The following is a 23,690-nucleotide window of genomic DNA, read 5'->3' as shown; positions in this document are numbered from 1 at the left end:
TTTTCTTGAGCTAACAAAGGTATGGAGAGTTATCAATAAACTTGATATTCTCTACCACTTTAGTGCCCATAGTTGATCACCTATTTAGTCCTTTATTTTAATGGCTGTTTCCTAAAATTTTGAGATTTTTTTTGCTCCTAAATCTTTAGCACTATGATTCCACTAGCTAATAGTGAGTATATGAGCCCCACATATAGAAAATTGTGTGACTCTCCCATTTTGCAGGTGTATAAATTCTGTGTACTCTCATGGAATGTTAGAGTTTTATGTAATTCTCCTCAGCTTTACCCTGAAATTTTTATGTTACTCTACTAAAGTTCTTTTTAGGTCTTTATAGGTAAATATACAAATATACAAGCCATATCCAAAAGTTGCAATGTTGATGAGTTAAGAATTTACTAATGTAAGAAAAATAGAAATATAGTGGTAGATTTGTGAGCTAAGTAAAATGATTTATTAGTTCTTTTTTTTTGGAAGATATTTTCCCTAGGAAGATTGCAAAATAGATAACTCTTGGTTGAAGTACTTTTAAAGTACTAGAAGGAATCTAAGTCATGAAATGTTCATCCTGAGATATTATGTGACCACAGTAATAATTTAATAGCTCAAATTTATTTTTTATATACTAACAACCAAGAAATGTACTAAACTCCTTTACTGTGTTATCTTATTTAAACCTTGCAACAAACCTCTTCAATAGGTCCTTGTATATTCTCCACTTTGCACATGAGAAAATTGAGGGTTAGTGAGATTAATTTTTTAGAAATATCTAGTTCTTATGTCCCTAATCTTTATTCTAAACTGTCAGCAAATAGAGTCAAAAAGTCAACAATATAAAAAAGTCAATATAATCGAGTTACCCAAAATCCTATACATCTTTCAGCTTCCTTATCAGTAGTGATTAGATCAGAAATTCTACCTCATGCTGATAAGATTACATCTGAGGAATATTCCCCAGTAATGGAAGTCACAATTCAAGAAGGATGGAAGCAAACAGGTATTCATCCATACTTGAACATAACAAGTATGGCAAGAGTCTAGAAAACACTTCATCTTGACTGGGACAGTCATTTAGTCAGGTATAAGATATTTTTAGGAATATTTAATGAGAAAAATATATGTGAATTGTAGGAAAATAGAAAATATATCCGAGGGGGAAAGAAGTACATACTGCCGTCCAGAGATGGCCATGGCTAACACCCAGTCATATCTTTTGAGTAGTATTATGTATATACAATGTTCAACCTCAAAAATTCTTTTGATGACTATTGAAAAGCAAACAACCAGGGGATCTCCAGAATATTTTATGTATTTAAATTTTTTCTGCCTTTTGATGTGATACAATACAATATTATTTATAACATTCTACTCATGATGTTCTGTTTAAATATATCAACCCTTAAAATTTCTCACACAAGGAATAAAATAAAAGAAATACAATAAGTCTTAAAACTAAACACTTAGAAGTCTTGAATGCAGTGTGAAGAGAAGCCACATATCACTGGCAATGTATCAGAGCAAATGGAATGCCTCTCCTAAAACACAAATGGCCATCCTCCACACCTATAGCCCTAACCCTGTGGGTAACAACACACAGACCTGGACCAGAGCTCATGTTCTAGTCAAGTTTGAATATTAGTTATAATGACAATTTGGACTTTGTGCAAAGTAAGTTTCATGTTGTGGATTACCAAGCCAGCAAAATACAAATGCATAGACATCCATCTGTCATCCTCCTGCCATTTTTCATGAAGTTTGGTGATCAGTGTAACTTTAAGTGAAACACAAAATCTTGCAGGGTGGTACATAGAGATGAATCAGTTGGTGTTTTTTATGTTACTTGGCTAAGACGTAGACACAGACTCTTCATGTAAGAAAATCTGTGCTTACACAGTGATATGTGCCTGTGACGCCATTTCTCCAGAGGCTGAGGCAGGAGAATTGCTTGAGACAAGAAATTTGAAGTCATCCTGGGCTACATAGCAAGACTCTGTCTCACAGAATGAAAGAAGAAAAGAGAAGAAAGAAAGAAAGAAAGAAAGAAAGAAAGGCAGCTACATCTTCTAAACAAAAGATCCATATCCAGAATATATAAAGAATACCTCTAACCCAAAAATTTAAAAAAACACAATTTGTATAAACAAAAATTTTAAAAAACAGTGCACAAAAGACTTGAACAGATAATTCTCAAAGCAGTGGTTATAAATGACCAATAAAAAGTTGAGTGCTGAATATCATTAGTGAACAGGGAAATTAAAACCACAATGAGACACTACTACATATTCATTAGTATATTAGGGTTATAAAATAAAGTACTGTGTGTATGTGTGGTTATAAGTATTTGGCTCACACTGTTATGGAGGCTGAGAAGTCTAAACCTGGGACAAAAATTTAGGTGTAATAGGTGAAATCCAAAATGCACTTCAAAAAGTTGTACTATGTTGAAAGCTTTGTGATGTGTTTAGAAAAATGATTGGAGCATAAAGACTTCAACTTCATCAGTGAGTAGATCCACCAGTGGGATCATAATCTGATGCCATTACTTGGAGATCCTGGAATATAGGAAATAGGTGAGATTAATTATGGGACCGTAACCCTGGGGACTATGATACTTGGTCCCTTATTTTTTGACTCTTTCCCTTTCTTTTTCTGCTTTCCTCAACCATGCCTTTCCCTCAAGGTATTTTGCATTAACCCAGGTCTCAAACAATGCAGCTGGATACTATGGACTGAAATCTCTGAAGCCATAAGCCAAAATAAATCCTTCCTCCTTTAAGTTGCTTCTCTCATGCATTTGGTCACTCTATTGGAAAGCTGACCAATATAAATGGTGTAGTTGCAGTACAACAGTGGTCTGTCTCCAAGGGCCTGAGGAGGCAGACAATGATGATGTAAGTTCCAATCTGAGTCCACATCAGAGGCAAGAGAGGTCAGATATTCCAGCTCAAAGTTAATCAGGTGGAAAGACTTCTTTCTTATTCAGTAATTTATTCTGTTAACGCCTTCTGTGAGATTAAATGAGCTTTAGTAACATTGTGGAGAGAAATCTCTTTTATTCAGTCCCCCAGTTCACATGTTAATCTCATCTATAAATGCATTCAAAGACACATCCCAAAATAATATTTAGCTAAAAAATCTGTGTACCTTGTGACTTCCATCAAGTTGACATACACATACAAAATGAGCAATCAAAATTAAATGACTAAAATTAAATACAGTCACCATTCCAACTGTTGGTAAGGATGTAAACAACCCTTATACTTTGTTAGTGGAACTTTAAAATGGTACAGTCATTTTTGAAATTACTTTGGCAGTCCCTCATAAAGTAGAGTGCACAGAAATGCTATGAAACTGTCCACTTCTTAGTGTGTATCAAAATTAATTAGAACATATGTACACAACACTACATAGCAAAATTTGCATAACAATTTTATATATAATAATCAAATGCCTGTCAATAAATATGAATTCTAAAATGGTGGTATGTTTAGTCAGTGGAACACAACTAGAAATATAGATGAATGCACTATGTTATGTGCAACGATATAAATGAATTTCAAACATATGTTGAGTGAAATGTCAAACATGAATGAATGCATATTATCGATATCATTTATTTGAAATCCTGAGATATACAAAACTGATTCATGGTAAAAAGAATTCAGAGTGCAGAAAGCTTTTGGCAAGGTGGGGAGTTGTAAAAATTATGCAATCACATCAGCGAACATTTTGGGGTGATATAAATAATTTGTCAAAATTAACCAAAGTGCACTTAAGAGATAACATTTTACTCTATACAAATTTTGTATATCTATGAAAAAAGTGAAAATTGATCCCTACTTCACACACCATAAACAATATTCAATTATGACAGATTGCAGTTCTAAATGTGAAAAATAAAACAATAAAGAATTTAGAATAAAACATAGGAGAGAACATTTATAACACCTAAGCTGGCAAAAATTTCTTAAAACAGCACATAGAAGATATTAACCAATTTTTGAAAAATGAATAATGGTACTATTTTAAATTTTAAGACTTCTGTTCATCAAAAGATATCATTATGAAAATGAAAAGGCAACCTACACAGTGTGGGAAGATGCTGTAACTCATATATCTAAAAGAGCCTTATATGTGATACACTGTAAAAATTTCTACAAGTCAGTAAGATATACTGACAAAAGACTTGACCAGACAATTCAGAAAAGAAGTTACCTAAATGGTAAATATATATATGAAAGTATGTATTAATTAGTCTACAGAGTTCAGATTAAAGCTATAATAAGGTACCACTACAATCCCACTAGAATGACTAAAACTAAAGAAAAAATATTAAGTGTTGGTAAGTATGTGCAATAAATGGGACTCCTGTAGACCGTTGGTGAGAATATATATTTAGACCATCAGCCTTGCAAAGGTTTTTGGAAGTAGGCTCTGTAGCTGAATAGATACATACCTTGTGACATAGCAATTCCATTCACAGGCATAAGCCCAGAAAAAATACAAACATTCATACTAAAAACATATTTTAGCACATTCACAGTTACAATGAAATAGCTAAAAAGTGGCATGTCTAGATAAGTCATATGGTAATTACATAATTTGATACTTGCCAACAAGGAGAAAGAACTTACAATAGACAACCATAGGAATAAATATCAGAAAAATGATAGTAAATGTAAGAAGTCATGTAAAAAAGTACATACAGTATGATTCGGTTTTTAATACCATACACTAGCAGAAGAGTGGTTATCCTTGGAGGTATACCTCCTGGGAAGAACATCAGTAAGGCTGCAAGGACCATTAAGGTTCTGAGAACTGGTGTGATGAGGATAATCGCTGGGTGAAAATTCATAAAGCAGACATTGACACTTACACATTTCTGTATGCACATTTTACTTCAATGGAAATTTTAAAGGAGGAAGTAAGTTAGCAAGGAAAGAGAAAATGGGAAGGATTTCAATGCAACAAGATTGCTCATGAGTTGATAATTGTTAAATTTGAATGATGCATATGTGGAGTTTGATTGTGTGATTTCTGTTACTAAGTGTTTAAAACGTTCTGAAATACACTATAAAATACGTGTTGAAGAAAAGAAGGGGAAAAGCTCTGTTGTATGCTTATCACTGATATATAATACAAGGATATGAGTCACTGTTTATTCTATAAACATTTTTGGACTACAGTAAGGTCCCAATGTTGTTAAGTCAGATTCATTCTTAAGTCTGACAAAGTGAGTCTTATACATCTTTGACACATATATACAATGAAAAGTATAACAAAACCAACACACACACACACACACACATACACACACACACCAAAGGAGCACTGTACTGCTGAGCACTACTGTGCTACACAGTAAGCACACAACAGCACAACTGTGACAATGTCCAGCAGACACGTGAGCTACTTCCATGATTTGTTTGCATCTGCTAATGTAATGCGAGATCTGCTCAGATCTGTGAAAATTTGCAATTTGAATGTTCATAAGTTGGGGTCTTACTGTACTTGATTCTGTAAATCATATGCATGTACTATTTTGATAAATTAAAAGCAAAATTTAAATGCCAAAATGTAGTTAGAAAGAAAGATGAAAATCCTATGATTTTAATCTCAAATGATAATAAAATCATGTTTTGGATTTACATTACTTGAGGGAATTAGAACAAAGGAACAGAAATTGGAGTTAAGGAGCTTGAGATGCTATATTTTTAGATAGAATTTAGTTTAAATTCATGAACTGAAGAAAAAAAGAAAGAATAAGAAGATATGATTGCCTCCCAATGAAAACACTGGAAACCAGAATTTTGAGATAGAATTTACAGTTAACTTAATCTTAACTTACAGTCCATTCTAATTTTTGAAGATTATTTGACCATGTCACACTGGAAATTTGCATGAGAAACATCCCCCTGAATCCTTATTCTAAGAACACAGTGAGGAAGGATGAATGACATATTGCTAGTAAGCAACTTGAGTACAGTGCATTTTAAGGAATTTACCGAAGGTACTAAACTTCTAGAACCTAAATGATATTTCCATTTCCTCCTCTTCACAAAACAGGATTCTTGAGCTTGAACTCAAAACCAGTTTGTTTTGACTTAACACGTACACACAATTTGTTTCTCTAGCTTACTTTTGCATTGAAGGTGGAAAGGCAAAATACTGGTTGTCCTAGGAGAGTTGCAGCTTGTGACAGTAATATGAATTGGTTTTCGTCAATGACACAAAAGCAAAAGTGAACTGGGCTCATCCAGGTAAGTTTTCACATTACTGATAGATGGGACAGATACTTTAGTCTTCCCTTTCTTATCTTGAAGGAGTGTAGAACCTCACTTCACATATTCTCACCTTCAACCGGGCAAAGCACAATTTATTCTTGTTATCTTTGTGAGATTATGCTTTTACAACATTTTTTTCATTTTAAATATTAACTCATACTATTTATACAAATTAATAGATTTCACAGTGACACATCTGTATATTTATATTATTCTTTTCTTGTATTCACTCTCCCTGTTATCTTTCTGGTCCTCACTTCTCACCAGGTCCCTTTTCCTAGAGTCCTCCTTCAATTTTCAGGACATCTTTTTCCATTTTTTTAGTGTCCACGTATGAAAGAAAATAGCCTGTGCTTGTCTTTGTGAATCTAGCTTAATTCACTTAACACGATGACCTCTGATTTCATCCATTTTCCTGATAATGACATAATTTCATTCTCCTTTAGGGCTGAACGTAACATTTGTTGACAAATACCTAATTCATAAGGTAGCTGTAATAGTCAGGTTTTCTGTTGCTGGCACACAATACCCACACCCACAACTTAAAGGAAAAGAAGTTTAATTTGAGTCATGGTCACAGAAGATTCATGGCAGAAGGGTGTGGCAGAACAGAGTTGCTTAGTTCATGGTGGCTGGAAGCAGAGCAGAACAGTGGCGAAAGAACAGGCAAGTGGCCATGTGTAGTACCTAAGGTCGTGATTCCATAACCTATCAGATATACACCCATGAGCATTCTTTACTAATCTGCTAGGTATTTCTTAATACAATGAAGTCAACGACTGAAGATTAATGATTAAATTAGCTCTGCAAATACTGCCCCAGTAAAGGTAGTGTACCAGTATTTCCTTGTTTGCTAGTCTCATCTCCTTCAGGTATTTACTGTGGTATAACTGGATTATGCAGTTATTTTATTTTAAGACATACTTTAATCAGTTTTAAGTTCTTTATCTCTCACTCTTCTTCCTCTCCTCTCTTGCCTATCCTCCCATCTCCAGCAGCAATATTTAACTTTCTGAGTCTGGCGAATTTCAGTCGCCATGATGTTTATAGTTCCATTTTCTTATAAATGACATAATTTTGTTCCTCTTTGTGGCTAATATTCACTTCTGTATATATACTAAACTTTTTACCTTTTATTTATTCATGGGTATCTAAGCTGCTTTCACAACTTAGATATTGTGAATTGCATTGCTATATAAATATGACTATGCACGTATTACTGTAGTATGCAGTTCTTAATTCTTTCATGAATATGCCCAAGGGTGATATAGCTAGATCAAATGATGGTTCTGTTTAGTCATTTGGAAATTCTCCATAATGATTGCCATAGTGGCTATATCATCTACAGTCCTACCAACAGTACGTGCAGGTTAGTTTTCTCCCCATTCTAACCAGAATTTGTGTTAGTTTTTGGACAACAGCAATTATAATGGAGTGAAATAGAATCTCAGGGTGGTTAACATTTGCATTTTCTAGATGGCTAAAAATGATGAACATTTTTTCATATACTTACTGGACATTTGAACTTCTAAGAAGTACCTGTTCAGATCATTTACTCATTTATTGATTTAAGTATTTATTCTTTTGTTGGTAACTTTTTGCATTATTTATATATTCGTGATTTAATACTTTGCCAGGTAAATAAATATTTTTTCATATTCTTTTAGTTATCTCTTTGTAATAGTTTCAAAAGAAAAATAAAACAAAAAACCTAGAAATAAACCTAACAAAAAATATGAAAGGATAGGGCAGGGGATGTAGCTCAGTGGTGGAGTGCTTGAATTAGCATATGAAGCCATGAGTTCACTCTCTAGCACTGAAAAAATATTAAATTTTTTTAAAAATTGAAAAAATGAATTGAGCAAGACACTTCAACATAGAAAGAACTCCCATCAAGGAATTTTGATTCATGTCTATAATCTCATTCTCTAAGAGGCTATGGCAGGAAGATCATAAATTCAAATCCAGCCTGGGCAACTTAGCCACTGAGTGAGACCTTGGCACAAAATATAAAATATAAAGTAAAAAAGGGGTGGCTAGGTAGAGCAGTGTGAAGGCCCTTGGTTCAATTCAATAGGGGAAAAAAAGGAAAGAAAGGAAGGAGTGAGGGAGGGAAGGAAAGAGGCAAAAACAGATATCTCATGTTCATAAATCAAGAGAAACAATATTGTTAAAATGACCATCTTACTGGAGCCTATCTACAGATCTGAGGCTATTTCCATCCAAATAACAATGATATTTTTTTCACAAAATTAGAAAAAAACAGCCCTAAAAATAATATGGAAACACTAAAGATCTTCAATAATCAAATTAATCTTGAAAAATAGAAATGCTGAAGGCACAATAATACTTGATTTCAAAATACACTACAGAGCCATAGTAACAAAAACATTCTAGAATTGCCATAAAAACACAACAGAAGACCAACCGGAAGAGAATATGGAATCCAGAAATAAACTCACATATCTACAGCCAGATAATTCTTGGATAAAGGTGCCAAAAATATACAATGGATGAAAAAAAAGTCCTCAACAAATTGTGCTGGGAAAACTGAATATTCATATGTAAAAGACTGAAACTTGTTTTTTAACCCTCACCCTATACAAAACTTAACTGAAAATGAATCAAAGATTTAAGACCTGAAAACTTTGAAACTACTAGAGGAAACCATAGGGGAAGCACTTCAACATTAGGCATGGGCAACAATTTCCTGAATAGCATTCTAATAACTCAGGAAATAAAATCAAGTATTGATTGATAAATGAGGTTAGATTTAATTATAAAACTTCTATATAGTAAATAATCAGTAGAGTGAAGAGACAACATTTAAACATCTTAAATCAGGTTTCAGAGAGGTTGAAAATGAATGTGTTCAACTTGATATGTTTAACCAGAGCCTTTAAGTAGTCTATATACAAATCTTTTAACTAAAGAAATTAAAATGTGCATGATAATGATAGACACCACTTTCAGGATTGTGGTTATCACATGGGTAGAGATAAAGAGTTATGAAATAGAGGTTTTAACTGACTATATCTATAGTGTTGTAATTTAAAAAGCAAAAGAAAGTAAATCAAAATGTTAAATTTGACATAGTCAGGATTGGGTACATAATTGTTGCTTATATTAGACTCCATAATTTAAAGTATATAAAATATTCCAAATTAAAAAGGCACACTGAGAGGGAACTATTTTTAAATAAATAGCTAATAGGATAAGAACTCTGAAATCCCATCCATTTATGGCAAGAAAATGAGCTGTTATGAAGAAGAAAGATACAGTATAGAAAAGGATAGATGAGGCCAGGTCATAGTACAGATGTTTCATTTGCCTAACCAAGGACTAGATGTGATATCTCTACTCTTTGTATATTCACATACATGTATACATGCACAGATACACATATATGTATAAATATATTTATGATTAAATTAGGTGTAGCATATATTGCTGCCATTAACTACTGTGGGTCTAAACTATTCAAAACAAATTATTTTCTTCCTTTAAGCAGATCTAATATTTTATAACCTCTCCAAATTTTGTTAGTTATAGATACCTAACTTGGTTAAATCCTACATGAACATTCCAGAACTCTGAAAATAGCCTTTCAGAGTTTTCTTCCTTATGAAAATGTAATCTTCTTGAAGTTAACTTTTTCCTATGTGAAATTTTTGTGCAAGTATAGTAGAATGTGTCAATGATCTATATTCAGTGCCAAAATTTAAATCTATATACTTAGAACTATTTAATTAATTTTCTATAACTATCAATTAACAACAACAAAAATGTAGATTACTTTTTCATTTGGAAACTCGGAAGAAATTGTTATACTCAGAGCTGAAACTATCCTAAAACTAAACTTGATGTATAATTTATACACAGTGTGAAATCTAGAATAGTTCTTCTCCTCAACAGTTTATGATCCAAACATCTGATAACCCAGTTCTTTCAATAATTACTCATTCAACTACAGAAACACAAGCCGAGGAAATTGAATCACCTCAATTACTTTTTTGGAGACTTACAGTGATACATGGGAGAGGTTTATTTTGTCTAAATATATTGACCATTTTCCTATGGTAAATGCATCTTTAAATGATGTAATTTGTTAAGGTAGCGAACATGATTTAGTAGAACAAACATAGTACCTGAAATCAGAACTGGTTCATAGCCCTAAATATGCCACTCACAAAATGTGTGTTTTGGGTAAATTGATTAATATCTTTGAGACTCAATTTTTTCATCTAAAATGAGGACATGTGATCAACCTTATACAATTAGTTCAAGAATTTTATATAGAATGTTCATTCCTGATCCCATAAAATTCATGTCAAAGGTCATTATCATTGAGTAAGATGTAGAGAACCTGAACACCATTAACATGGTGTATGGAACTCTGTATCTTTTATTTTAGTTCTTTAAACATCTGACTTAGTTCTAAATTTCCTTGAAAACATCTCCAGACAAATTCAGCTGATGAACCACTTTACTTTGCTCTTTCATGAATAACAATTCTAATAAAACCAAAGGAAAGTAAAAATTAAGGGCCAGTGATATAATTCAGGCACAGTGGCTCCTTGGCAAGTGCAAGATCCTGAGTTCAATTCCAGGTACAAAAAAAAAAAAAAAAAAAAGCTTGTCAGAAAAGCAGGGTTCCACTGAGAGATGCATGGGAGAGGGTCTTGTTCAAAAGGGGTCACAAACATTTTAAACTTGCCCCAAATCAAAAAGATTCTGTGTATATTTTAAAAAATTTGCATTTTCTGAGTTGTGTGATTCCAAATCATACATCTGCTCAAAATACTTACCAAAAAAGCAACATTGGTTACTGAGTTCAATGATTAGAAGATGTAAGGAAAATGTGATTCCCTACAACCGGTCTGTGGAAATATATAGTGATAGCTGGTTGTAGTCACTTAGGAGGTTGTTAAAAATATATATTTCCAGATTCTGACCTGTCCATTTTTATTCTGTAAAATGAGAGGTCCCAGGAAAAATACATATGTATTTGCATATGATATATGCATATGTCTTTATATTGTATATTTAAACTTTCTAGGTGCACCATTAAGTAACTTGCGATGCATCTATATAGTTCTATACAATGTATATATAAAAAACAATGAGAAAATTTTATGCATTTTATATATTACTACTAAGTAAAAAAATCAGGAGAATGCTTTCTATTATACCAGTGATATTAAAAAGAAGGGTGAATATATATATTTGCTTATATATGCCTGATGTATCTCTGAAAGATGATACAAATACCTAATAATGGATATGCCTCTGGAGAGAAGAACTGGAGACTGGAGATATAAATGGGAGACTTTTACATTATCTAAACCTTACTCCTTTTAAAACTTGAGCTAAGTAAAAATAAAGTCAAAACAGCTGAAGAAAATACTATTTTTATAATAGTCATGACAAAATGTGGCTTCAGGTAACTCTGATGTTCACCTAGAAGTTTAACACTGTGCAGAGAAATAGGTAACATGTAACCTACTAATATAATTGTATATTTATATATAGTATGTAACAATTTAATGTGAATGAAGCTTTATAAATATTATTATTTTGAGGGAGCTCAGCAGGATCTAACTGTGTTGCCCATTCTGGCCTTAAACTTGAGATTGTCTATCCTCAACTTCAATAGAATAACTGGTGTACACCATATCTATTTTAAATTGCATAGTTCAATAAATACATTTCAATAAATCTGAGAAAGGATGATGTGTCCATTTGCTAACCAATTTACTACTTCTTAATAAAAATGGCCAAAGCACAATTTAAAATGAATTCCTCCAGTCCACCCAAAAGTTTATAATTCCTGGCTATTTTATGTAATTGAAGGGGATTCAAATTACTTCAAAATATACAAGACTTTTTAATTGTTTCATATCACACCACTTCAAATTAATGAAGTTCAAAATCAAATTAAATGCAGTCACACTGCAAACTGTATTTGATTAAAAGTCTTCACAGAAAATATGCTGTGATGTTATTCACAGTATATTTGCTTCATTTAGAGGTGATCAAGGAATACTTCTTTAAAGGATGGTTCTGCATTTTTGGTGAAATTATTAAAGACATTATGATCACTGATTCATAGGGTGGCTCCTCGTTGCTACGTGTATAAATCATAATATGTCATTAAAATATTTGTAACAAAAATGTTTTAAAAACTATGCTTCTTCTTCATAGATGAGATTTGCTGCCAAGAAGCTTAGGGTTGAATAGGGTGTTTAATTATAGTATGTGCAAATTTCCTTACAAATTTTGAGGTAATCTGATTTTGAAAGAAGAGAAAAGGTATGTAAGTATTGCTTTTAGTAAAAGTTACTGGGCATTATGTTAAAAAAAAAAAAAGCAAGCAAAAAATCTTTTACCAGATAGCAGTTTTTACAATTTCTGATTTTAGGTAAAATCTGCTCCGTATACAAAGTAAGGCAACTGAACTAGTAATAATTAGACTCTTCGTCCTTTAGAGGGCCTGAGGGGGAAAACGTGTTCACTTTTGACATAGTGATCGTTGTAGGTTGAGCTTAAAAACACCCCCCCCCCTTTAATTGATGGCCAGGAAAAGTAAGGGAAATACTCTAAGAGGTAAATATCAGACTCTGAGAGTTAATATGTTTGATTCATTCTTGTATTTTGAATGAAGTCTTAGAAACAAACAGAATTCTTTGGATTTTCCCTAACCTTTTGCTTTTTTAGGTACCTGCGCAGAACCACAGAAGAGACATGATGAATCTGCATCTGGAAGCACATGCAGACTGCCTGGGCTATGATGTAACTTAGTCCAACGCAGTGGCTTACACGAATTGTGACCTAAGAGATGGGGGACTGCTTTGGAAGACAGTCCTGTAGTCCTCCTTGGTTAAACACTGTTGCCATCTAAACTATCACCTTGATTCTTTGGTATCTGCTTTGTTTTTTAATCCACTTCACTTGACAACTTTCATTAGGACAGTGAATTAAGGAAGAGAGATAAGTTGTTTCACACTCTTATATCAAAGATCATCTAGAACACACCAGGTCTATTGAACTGTGTTTTTTGTCTCTGCTTCTTCTTTTTTATATTTACATATCTATTTTTACTATAATATTAATAAACACTTCCCTTTTTTACTAAAATAACATCTTGTTGATTAAAAATAACATCCAGTGTTGATTATTAAAAATATAGGAAAAATCCATAAACTTCGTATCCAAAAATAATCACTGTTAATATTTTGTTATTTTATTCTTTTGCTCAGGGTGTATTTGCATATATGTGTGTGTGTGTATATATATATATATATATATATATATATATATACATATACATTTATTTTATAAAAGGAGAAACATTTCATAATTTTTTTACAGTTCTGCCTATTTCATGAACAATTTTCAACTACAGTATTGTTCTCTTGACTACAAGATATTATATTACGTGAATGTGCCATACTTTTTCTACTAGTTGTCCTTGAGGAACAGATTCTAAGAAAAATGGTTATGTTCTGTATAGCAATTTGATGGAGAGTGTTTACAGGGTCAATGTTCATGGGCAAGTGAAGGGAGTAGAGTTACATAGAGGAAGCAGTGGAGCCACAAGCAGGATGCAGTTAAGACCTGAGGGAGCTGTGGAGCTAGGTTGAACCATCAGGGTGTCTTCCCTGAGGCAAAGGAAACAGGTCCTTGAATAAGGACTATGCCCAAGGAGGAGGTATGACTGTAAACAGGCAGCTCTTTTCAGCAATCGGTAATCTTAAACAATGAGTCAGTTGAGAGACGTTATTTGCTAATGTTGCTTGCGACTGAAGTAATGAAATGCTTAGTCCTGAAGGAGAGGATCTACACATAGAGTGGGCTTTGCTAGACTCCATTTTCCATGCCACCTGAATGCACTTACGTATTTTACTAAGTCTTTATAGTATTCACCTTCTTCTAGTTACTCCTGTCTCCCCTGGCCCTTAGCTAACATCTCTGCCCACCTGTATGATGTACATGTTAAGGTGATGCAGACCCTCGTCCCTTGTGGTCTGAGTTCTTGGTTACCGTTACTTTTCATGCTTTGGCTGTTACATTTCTCCAGCCATTTTCAAAATCAGGAAATACAGCAAAAGGTGGTCCCATGGCCTCCATTGGCGCTGAACATATTTTCCTCTCCCTTTATTGTGAAGTAGCAACCCTACCTCCATCTAACAATCAAATACCCTGCCAGGGAACTTCTTTCCTTGTATAAAATTTCCTTTCCTTCTTCCTATCATGAGAAGCCTAAAAAAGATGATAGCAGATTTACACTTTAATGGAACTCTTACTGTTTCCTTTGAAGAAATATTTCACCCTCTGGGAAGCAGATCATCTGGTTGCACACAGTCAAGGGTTGTAGGAATAGAAAATATAAATTTGCCAAATTGATTCTTTGGAGGAAGAGTCAACAGGACCACTTCTACTTCCTTCTCTTGGTTCTAGTCCTGTTTGTGTTACCTACTGAGGACTAGACATAATATAATGATAATTGATTAGGGTATGTACTAAATCCTGGAATATGGCACTCTAGTCTTGTAGAGTACCATGTCCAGATGGGTGTCTCAGTCATACTTTTTAAAGGTTATTTCATTACTTTATCAGATTGGTAATTTCTGCATGGTTAAGTATATGATGAAACCAGTGCATGTTATGACTATATGCTCACATACATAGGTCTTTTGTCATCGGTTGGGCCTTTTAGTCAGAGTAGTGTTGAACAATATCTCATTTCAGTGGGCCACTCTAAAAGCCCCTGGATAGTGGTTCTGGGTAAAGTTGTAGGTGGGAAAGGCACTTCAAACTGAATTATGTTGGGATTTTTTTTAGCCAAGATTGTTGTAAGATAGAGATCCATGTAATCAATTTACACCAAGTAATTGGCTGATATCCTTGAAGATTATGTCATATCATTGCTTAAGCTTGATCTCTGTGATTGGAAGATGGGATATTTAGCAGTGAATGTAGCTATATTGGCCTTGATAAATAGGAGCCATGTTGCTGGGTCCGCATATAGACTCTATCCATGCCAGCATGACTATTTTGTTTATGTGACTGTTGAGCCAGCACTGGGATGACTGATGACAGTCTCTGGCTGAACTAACTGACCAAGATAGTCTGTGTTTTTGGTGGTTGTTGGCATCCCTTTGAAGGATATGCTCTAGTGAGCATTAGCTTGTAATATAAAGATCTTTTATTTGAGTTATTTGGGTTCATTTCCATAGACTACCCACATGCATCTCCCCTAGATACTCCTACCACCGTTTTCTAATTATTTCAAGTTCCCTGAACAAGATAAACCATTTTCCCCTGCTCATGAATTAGTATCAGTTGCTACTCTGGTCCAGTGTTCTTCTTACTCAGGTACATGAGTCGGCGTACTGCCTGAAGCTCTATCTATTTGAGGACTTCTCCACACAACTTTCTTTCAGAGATGACTTTTGTGTGAGGACCGCAATAGTATTCCATTTTAAGGTTGGACGCCATCTCAGGATGACCCATCTATGAGCCATGGCTGACATGTTTTCTTCCTTGGTGACTTAATCATACAGGGCCCTGATATTTTTTAGGGAGAGGTGCCAATACAACTTAATTAAATCCTCTTGTCTTGTTTATGCTTGATCCCGACCTACCACTTTTATCTTATAATGGTTTGCTTCTGAATCCACCTATTTGACTCATCAATGCCCAAAGGACAGATGTATCAGTTGAGAGATATCTGCTGCCTTTATTCTAGCAGCTGAAAAGTGAATACCTTACCTCATTCTTGAAAAGAAATTTCACCAATTCTATGAGGCTGAAATTTTCAGATTTTTCTAGTTTATTTTTGTTTTGCCATTTTAATAATGAACTTTGAAAGATGTTATTATAAGCGGTTAGCCTAAAAAGAGCTATAATCCAAAAATGGAGAAGTAATAAGATGATAAGAAATGAAAGTAGGAGACTTGGGTTCTGGTCCTAGTTTTGCTGTTATCTTTGAATTTTTATATTTGGAAAATCATTTCATTTTCTGGCACCTTAATTGTCTTATGTTCATTATGAGACAGCTGAATAAGATCAATTTTTTCACCCTAGAGTCTACTGAGAAAGTAATAAAAATTCAGCAGCTATTTCCAGCATCTTATAAAGCCTGATGAAAATAATTTACCTATCCTGGATAACGCTGCAGAGAGATCAGGTGGGGGATACTGCACTGACAATTTAGGTAAGCAAGAGAGCAATTTCAGATAAACATTTCATAATAAAAGAATCCTAGAACATTATTAGGTATGTTAGGTTTCTCCAATGATATCACATAAAGAAATACAAATCCCTCAGTACAAATTGAGAATTTTCTTTTGGGTCCTCCAGTATGGTGATTAGGACCTAGTACCTTTTTGCAGAGAGTACTGATATCAACATAGTTGAAAGACTTCTCCTGACAGCAGTTGGTCTTTCTTTCCTCACTTTGCATTCACCCCCCAACTTATTCCAACTGATCATCAGTACCTACCATTCCACTAAGGCTCCTTAAGCATAGTCTCTATTCCTTCTCATCAAAATTTGACATGGCTGGCCTCTCCCTTCTTCTTGAAATGATTTCTTCTCTTGGCCTCCTGGTTAGTTTAGTTGCCGCTTTTTGTCCTAACTCACTGGCTGGTTAATCTCAGGCTTCCATTTTGGGTCCATTTCCTCTCTAACCCAATCTCTAAATACTCAAATACTCATGGGCTCAGTATTCTTGGTCTACTGTCTGAAATGATCCCATCCATTCTCATGCTTCAGAGAGTCTAGGGCAACATGTCCAATCTGTGGTCCACAGGCTACCCTCTTTGTTTTCAACGTTATCATAATATATTAAAATAAAGGAAGCTTTATCACTTATATACATTTACTATGTTATATATTTTGTATGCAGCCCAAGACAAGTCCTCTTTACTCAGTGAGACAGGTGTCTACAATTTAAAATCCCGAAGAATACTCTTTATTTTTTCACCCAAACCTATTCCTTCCTCAAGTTAGCAGGTATCAGAAAAGGGCACCAGTTCCACTAGTTCGCTCAGACCAAAAATGTAGCCTACATTTATAATGTACCTTTATCTCTTTCTAATCCATCTCCAGGTTCTAGCACTTCTAACTCCAAAAGTTACCTCAACTCTGACTTTCTCTGTATCTCCATTTCTACTACCTCTTTTCCTTGCCTGGAGTATGGCAATAAATTTCCAGTTGTTTTCCTTGTTTGAATTCTTGCTCAAAAGCTATTTTCCATGTAGTAGTAAAATGTATTTTATACTTAATGTATAAATCAGATCATGTCACTCTTTTGCTTAAAATTCACTAACCATCTGTATTCTGATCATAGCTAAAATCTGTATTTCTCAACTCATCCTACAAAACCGTCAATGATCTGGCTCTGCCTGCACCTCTGAACTTCCTATAACCACTATCAACCTCGTCTACAACCTTTTGATCAAACTCACCTTCTTTCTCACCTTAGGATCTTTGTACTAGTTCTTTATTCTTAGAATGTTTTTCCTTTTGATTATTACAGTTATGCTCTGTATTATTATTCATATCTCAGTTGAGATGTCACCTCTTTAGAGAGGCTGTCCTGGCCACTCAATCCAAAGTAACAATCAACATTTTCTGTATTTATGTCTTATTTAATTCTCTAATAAAAATAAATTTTTTTCTGTTTGTTTGTTAAATGACTATGCTTCATGTAATATAAGCATGATGAGAGTAGGGACAATGTCTAATTTGTGGTTACTATTACCTCAGAGTTCAGACCAGACTTTGAAGTATGCGTTCGGTAAAATTTTGTTAAAGGATTGAAGGAATCAGGAGACTGTGGGGCCTACATTCTTGTAATATAATAGCTCAAATATAAAAAATACAATCAAATTCTATTGTTATTCAAATCTATCCTCATTTGACTGCTAAAATATTATTAAGTGTCCAATTACACTTCTGCAGAATAAACTTCACTTACTTGAAGACAGTTGTTAACGTTTACACAGCTCTTACCTCTGTCAAATAAGAAACCCCTTTTTCTAAATGTGGCAATAAAGGAAAGAATATTCAGGACAAAATACATAGTGAACACAAAATATCAATTGCCTAGAGATGTAATGATATTTATTTCATGAAAGGAGCATCTCCATTTGTATATACATATTTCTTCACTGTCAATAAATCACAGATACCATTATTTATTCTAAGAAATCACATCTACTCAAAGCAAAGTGAGAGATAACTTTCATACTAATTTTGGTAGAGTGCTCTCAAAAGGTTTTTTATGTTGGCATTCTATGCAAAACCCAAGAAGTTCACTCAGGCTTATTATATTACTTTTCTTTTTGACAACCCAATTTCTTAAAATGGCAATCAGTTTGTGTTAGATTTTGCTGGGTGAGGGAGCCTCAAAGACATTTTAAGATATTCTAACCTGAATAATTTCGACGCATTTTGTTTCAGCTAAATATATTCCATGATAAGCAGACACAAACTCAAATTCTCAGTTCTGACCATTAGCAGTCTTTTCTTCCTCTTATAGATTAAAAACTCGTGGTCAACTTAATGCCAGCAGCATTAAATCACCATGGTGCTGAGCATAGATATTCCACCTGAGGAAAGTTGCCAGCATAGAGACATGGAGAAGAAGAAGAGTCATATGGAGAGTCACTGAGGCATTGTGGGTTTCACTAAGTGTTACTGTTTAAGCCATTTGTTCTCCTGGAGAAGCTCTGGTCCTTACATCAAGCTTTGCTTCTGGGCCCTGGAGGGGAAGATATGTGCTGCTCAATCTCCAGGACAAACTCGTCATGCTGACTTCCTGGCATGCACTTGACTGTGCTTATCGTCAGAGGTGCTCCGTGCCTCCATGTTGCTGAGAATGGCTGTGATACTTTTCAGGACAGCCCTGGTCTTTAGTATGAGGATGACTTCTTAGATTCAGTGTAGAACCCTCAACCTACCAGCACAGCTCCTTCACCCTGCTGGCATAGACTTTCTAGCTTCCACCACTGACCTTTGGGCCTTTCCAGCATGGATCTGTAAAAGAGACTGGTGTAAGTTCTTCTTGTGAGCTCTAGACCTCCAGTGGAACTTATGAGAGACATTGTTATGGGCTCTGGGTCTTCATCAGGACTCATACAGGACATTGCTGTGCAATCCAGGTCCTTGGTTAAATATTCTGTCTTTGGTGTTGTGGATAGATTTCTTGTAGTTTCTTGTGTTAACTCTGGGTGACCATTATAAAATTATAAATTCCAGGTCCTGGTTCTAATTGTTCTCCTTACCACTCCTGACTACAACACTTCTTTATCACTTTTTCCTAATAGAACCCTTCAAAAGTATAATCATTAGTTTATTATCATCGAAGAAGAGGAAATTTTCATTGTTCTATTAATAAGTAAAATTATTAAGAACTTAACAAGTGCCAAGCAATATTCTCTGCATTTTATGTAACTTAAATCACTTAATTCTAATGATGTATGCTGTTATTTTGATTATTTTTTAAATGAAGAAACTATGGCACATAGGAGTTAAGTAACTTGCATAAGTTTTAAATAGCTAATAAGTAGTGAGCCTGGGATACAAACAGCAATCTAAATATAGAAACTGTACTTTCACTCACTGTGCTGTATCTCCATTGGTAAAGCTCCAATTTTTCCAATAGCTCTTAAACATTATTATTGCCCCAATACTTTTACATTTGATAAGTAATAAAAGATACCTCAGTTTCTTCATGAATTTGTGGTATTACAGATATCAAGTTTCTTCATCATCCAGGTCACTTGTGAAAATACAAGTGTGTCTACTCATCCTTTTCAAGTGTCATAATTAAACATTAGTCCATGTATATACAAACAGAATGATTGTCCTTCCTTTACATATACTATAATTTTGATAATGTATCATGTATCCATAGACTATATGGTGGTCATATTATACTCTTCACTCATATTTCTGGGAAAGTATTTTTCATATGACTCAAAACTCCTTTGAAATTCTACATATACAGTTCTTTCTCAAACTCGAGCTAGTACCAAACAAGAAGAAAGTTTCTGTGTAGCTGTGGCAACCAGAGGATGAAAAAGTGTTTTCCTTAAGGCCAAGGGACACGTGCATTTTTAAGCCTAAAATCCTTTAAAACACGACACATGTAAAATGTTTTTATGAACCTATTTATTTTTTAAAACATTAAAATAATGAATCAATAAATATTGAAGGTACTTAGTACAGAGGTAAGAAAAATAATGAAAGTCCTTATAACAGGCATCCTTCTTCTACATATGTAAGAGATGAGAGAAAAGATAGTCCATAGACAAGAAAAGAAAAAATGAAAGTTCATTTTGGTGGACCATGTTTTCTCCTATTTTAAATTGTCACCAGCACCAAGTTTCTTGGCTGCTTGTTTCCTCTTTAATCTCTGTACAGTGCTTACCCAGTACCCTGTTTTCTTTATCTGTGGCCTTGGAGGCCTTTCATAAAAAGTTCAAGTATCTAGTACAAAGCATCTTTATTTGACTTTTTGGCCCTAGTGAAATGTCTCACTAATGGGGCTGTGTGGTTTTAACCACATAAGAATGAGCTGTTATTGGATGACTCTTAATAGTTCTTATATTTTGTCCATCTGATACTAGGCATATTTTGAAAAATTTCAGTGATAATTTTTCTACTGAGTCCTAATGATCTGTATCTTGTTTTGTTTCATCTATGCTAAGAATTTGGGAATACTGTTTTGTTGGCCAATACTAGTCAATCGAATTTCAGATCACCGATCAATATGGTAATATGCTATTCATATATTTAGTCAAATTTCTTATAAAATATTAATCAATGAGAGGTCAATAGTAAGGTTCTGAAAAATGATTACTAGAGATCTTTTTGTCGATAGACAATGAATGACACATTAATCAATATCTTAGCTAATGATCGTTCCATTATTTGAGAATCACTCAAATTATGTCATCATCTAATTCATCATTTTCTATCTGAATTCAAGAGTATAATTCCAGTAGCATTCATGGGATATGTTTTTCCTATACTCTATACTGACACTGCAGCATAGACATTCATACCATAAGCTCTGAACTGTAGCTGCTGTGCTTAAATACATACTCCCCAGTTTTAACTGTGCATGTTTTGGGCTAATTACTGATCTGAACAGTATCTCATCAACAAAATGGTGTAACAGGAGGATAATACTTAAGACCAATGATGACATGCATGTTAGACACTCAACCTATAATCTAACCTCAAAACACTGCTTAAAGAATATAAGCTCTTCTGATTAGTAGTAGTTAACCTGCCCAGAAAGAAAATGAGGGTATTCTGATACAGCTTAATTGTAAGAAGCCCATGCAGGGCCTTGGTGAACATGTTCGTAAGAATTTACATGTTCTCATTTTATAGTTTGAAACCCCTCCATTTTAATAACCTATTGCATATTTAACCTAATTTTGCATGGGGGTTAACGTCAGGATTACTGAGCTACGGTTGCAGAATTTGCCTTTTTTCCTTCATTGAAAATGTGAACTATATTTGTTCTTCCCAGAACCAAGGCATCTCTGTCTTTTGCCACCATTCTTTAGAGACTGTTGTTGTTTCAGAGTTCTCATTCCTCAGATTTCTCCAATCCTATGCTCTAGTTCACTGATCCTTTCGCCTACCTTTGACATCAGTTCCCTCTCAAACTTATTTGTTCTGTCCTTACCAATCTGAAGATCATTGTTTTTCTTGCAGAAGATAGGCAGCAGTGGAATGAAGTCCTCCTGCTTTGTTTTTATTATTTATCATCACTATTTTTCTGTAATCCTGGTGCTTGGGAGGCTGAGGCAGGAGAATTGCTGCTGTGATTCTGAGGCCACCTTATACTACAAAAGGAATTCAGTGACATCTTGGACTACATAGTGAAACCCTGTCTCAAAGATAAATAAATAAATAAATAAATAAATAAATAAAGGCAGGCAGGCCTCCCCCTTCCTGTTTGTTCTTGCTCATTAATATAACCTTTAAACCCTCTCATTTTCCTCATTATTTTTAATGAACTTGAGCTACATGAGATATTATTCCTGATATTATTCTTAGGTTCATAAAAGCCTTTAAAATTCTATGTTGATTGCTTATTAGTCCTTTTGCTTTTTGTTTTTTGAATTACTATGCCAGATATTCCCAGTCTAAAATGGTATTTTATATTCCTACATAAACTATCTTTTAAGATTTAAATTTAAAAATTCATATGCAATGTGTGACATTGGAGAAATTTAAGGTATTACTATTTTTTAAAATTTCTTCTCTCTTTCTTTATTTTGGTACTGGGGATCAAACTCACGACTTCAGGCTTGCCAGACAGACACTGTGACACTGAGCCTTATACCCAGCCCACCATTTTATTTGATTGTTTTTTTTTTTTTTTTCTTTTGGTACAGGGATCGAACTCACGACCTCATGCTAGTCAAGCAGACACTGACAACACTGAGCCAAATTCCCGGCCCCCAACCTACCATTTTAAAATTGCATGTCAATCATGTCACAGTTCTAAGTAAAATCAAAGAGTCAGCTGCCAAAGAAGTTTCCAAAGAGATTGGTCTTCTCTTACTTTTGGATTGAAATATATACTCTTAGTTTTCCAGGTTGACAGGTCTTTGGACTTGGACTGAAATTACACTTTAGCTGTCCTAGGTCTCTAGCTTGCTGATTTTAGATCTTGAGATGTCTCAGCCTCCATAATTGAGCTATAATACATCACTCTCTAATAATATACACACATACCTATATGTATATATGTACATGTATATACACATGTATGTAATGCATGACAATTATTAGTGTATAAATCAAGGCTATAGCTATGGAAGCAGTAATAATTGAACAGATTGAAGACATTCTGAAAGCATGGCCAGCATACTGATGGACACAGGTGGAAAGAAAAAGAAAAATTAAAGATTTCAAAGCCCGTATTTTCTTTAAAGTAATGAGGTAGATGGTAAATGTGTTTAAGGAGAAGCAGAAGACTCTGTATTGCACACTAGGAAGGAGTATCACTAACTCTGTTTGGCCATGTTTGTTTTGCTGTTTTCTATTAAATGTCCAAATTGAAATGTCAAGGAGTTTGGAGCACAAAGAGAAGACCTAGCAGGATCTACAGATCTGAGTTATCTGCTAAAGCTGGTATGTAAACCCCTTGACTAGCTCACGTGATAGAAGGAAAGTGCCCTAGTGAAAAATTTTGGGATGAAGCTGCCAAAGAGGCACCAGAAAAGCCAGGGAAGTAGGATGCAGTACAGAGTGACAAATGTGTGTTCACAAGGAGGGAAGAGTGCACGGTGTCAAATACTAACAGCTCCAAAAGATGATCTCAGAGAAGGAACCATTAGCTTCAGCAAAATGAGGTCATGTTGTTTG

Source organism: Cavia porcellus, unplaced genomic scaffold (genome assembly GCF_034190915.1).
Source record: "Cavia porcellus strain 051 isolate PalLab524CR breed Dunkin Hartley unplaced genomic scaffold, mCavPor4.1 scaffold_1, whole genome shotgun sequence".
Lineage (NCBI taxonomy): Eukaryota > Metazoa > Chordata > Mammalia > Rodentia > Caviidae > Cavia > Cavia porcellus.
This window is presented reverse-complemented; position numbering follows the sequence as displayed.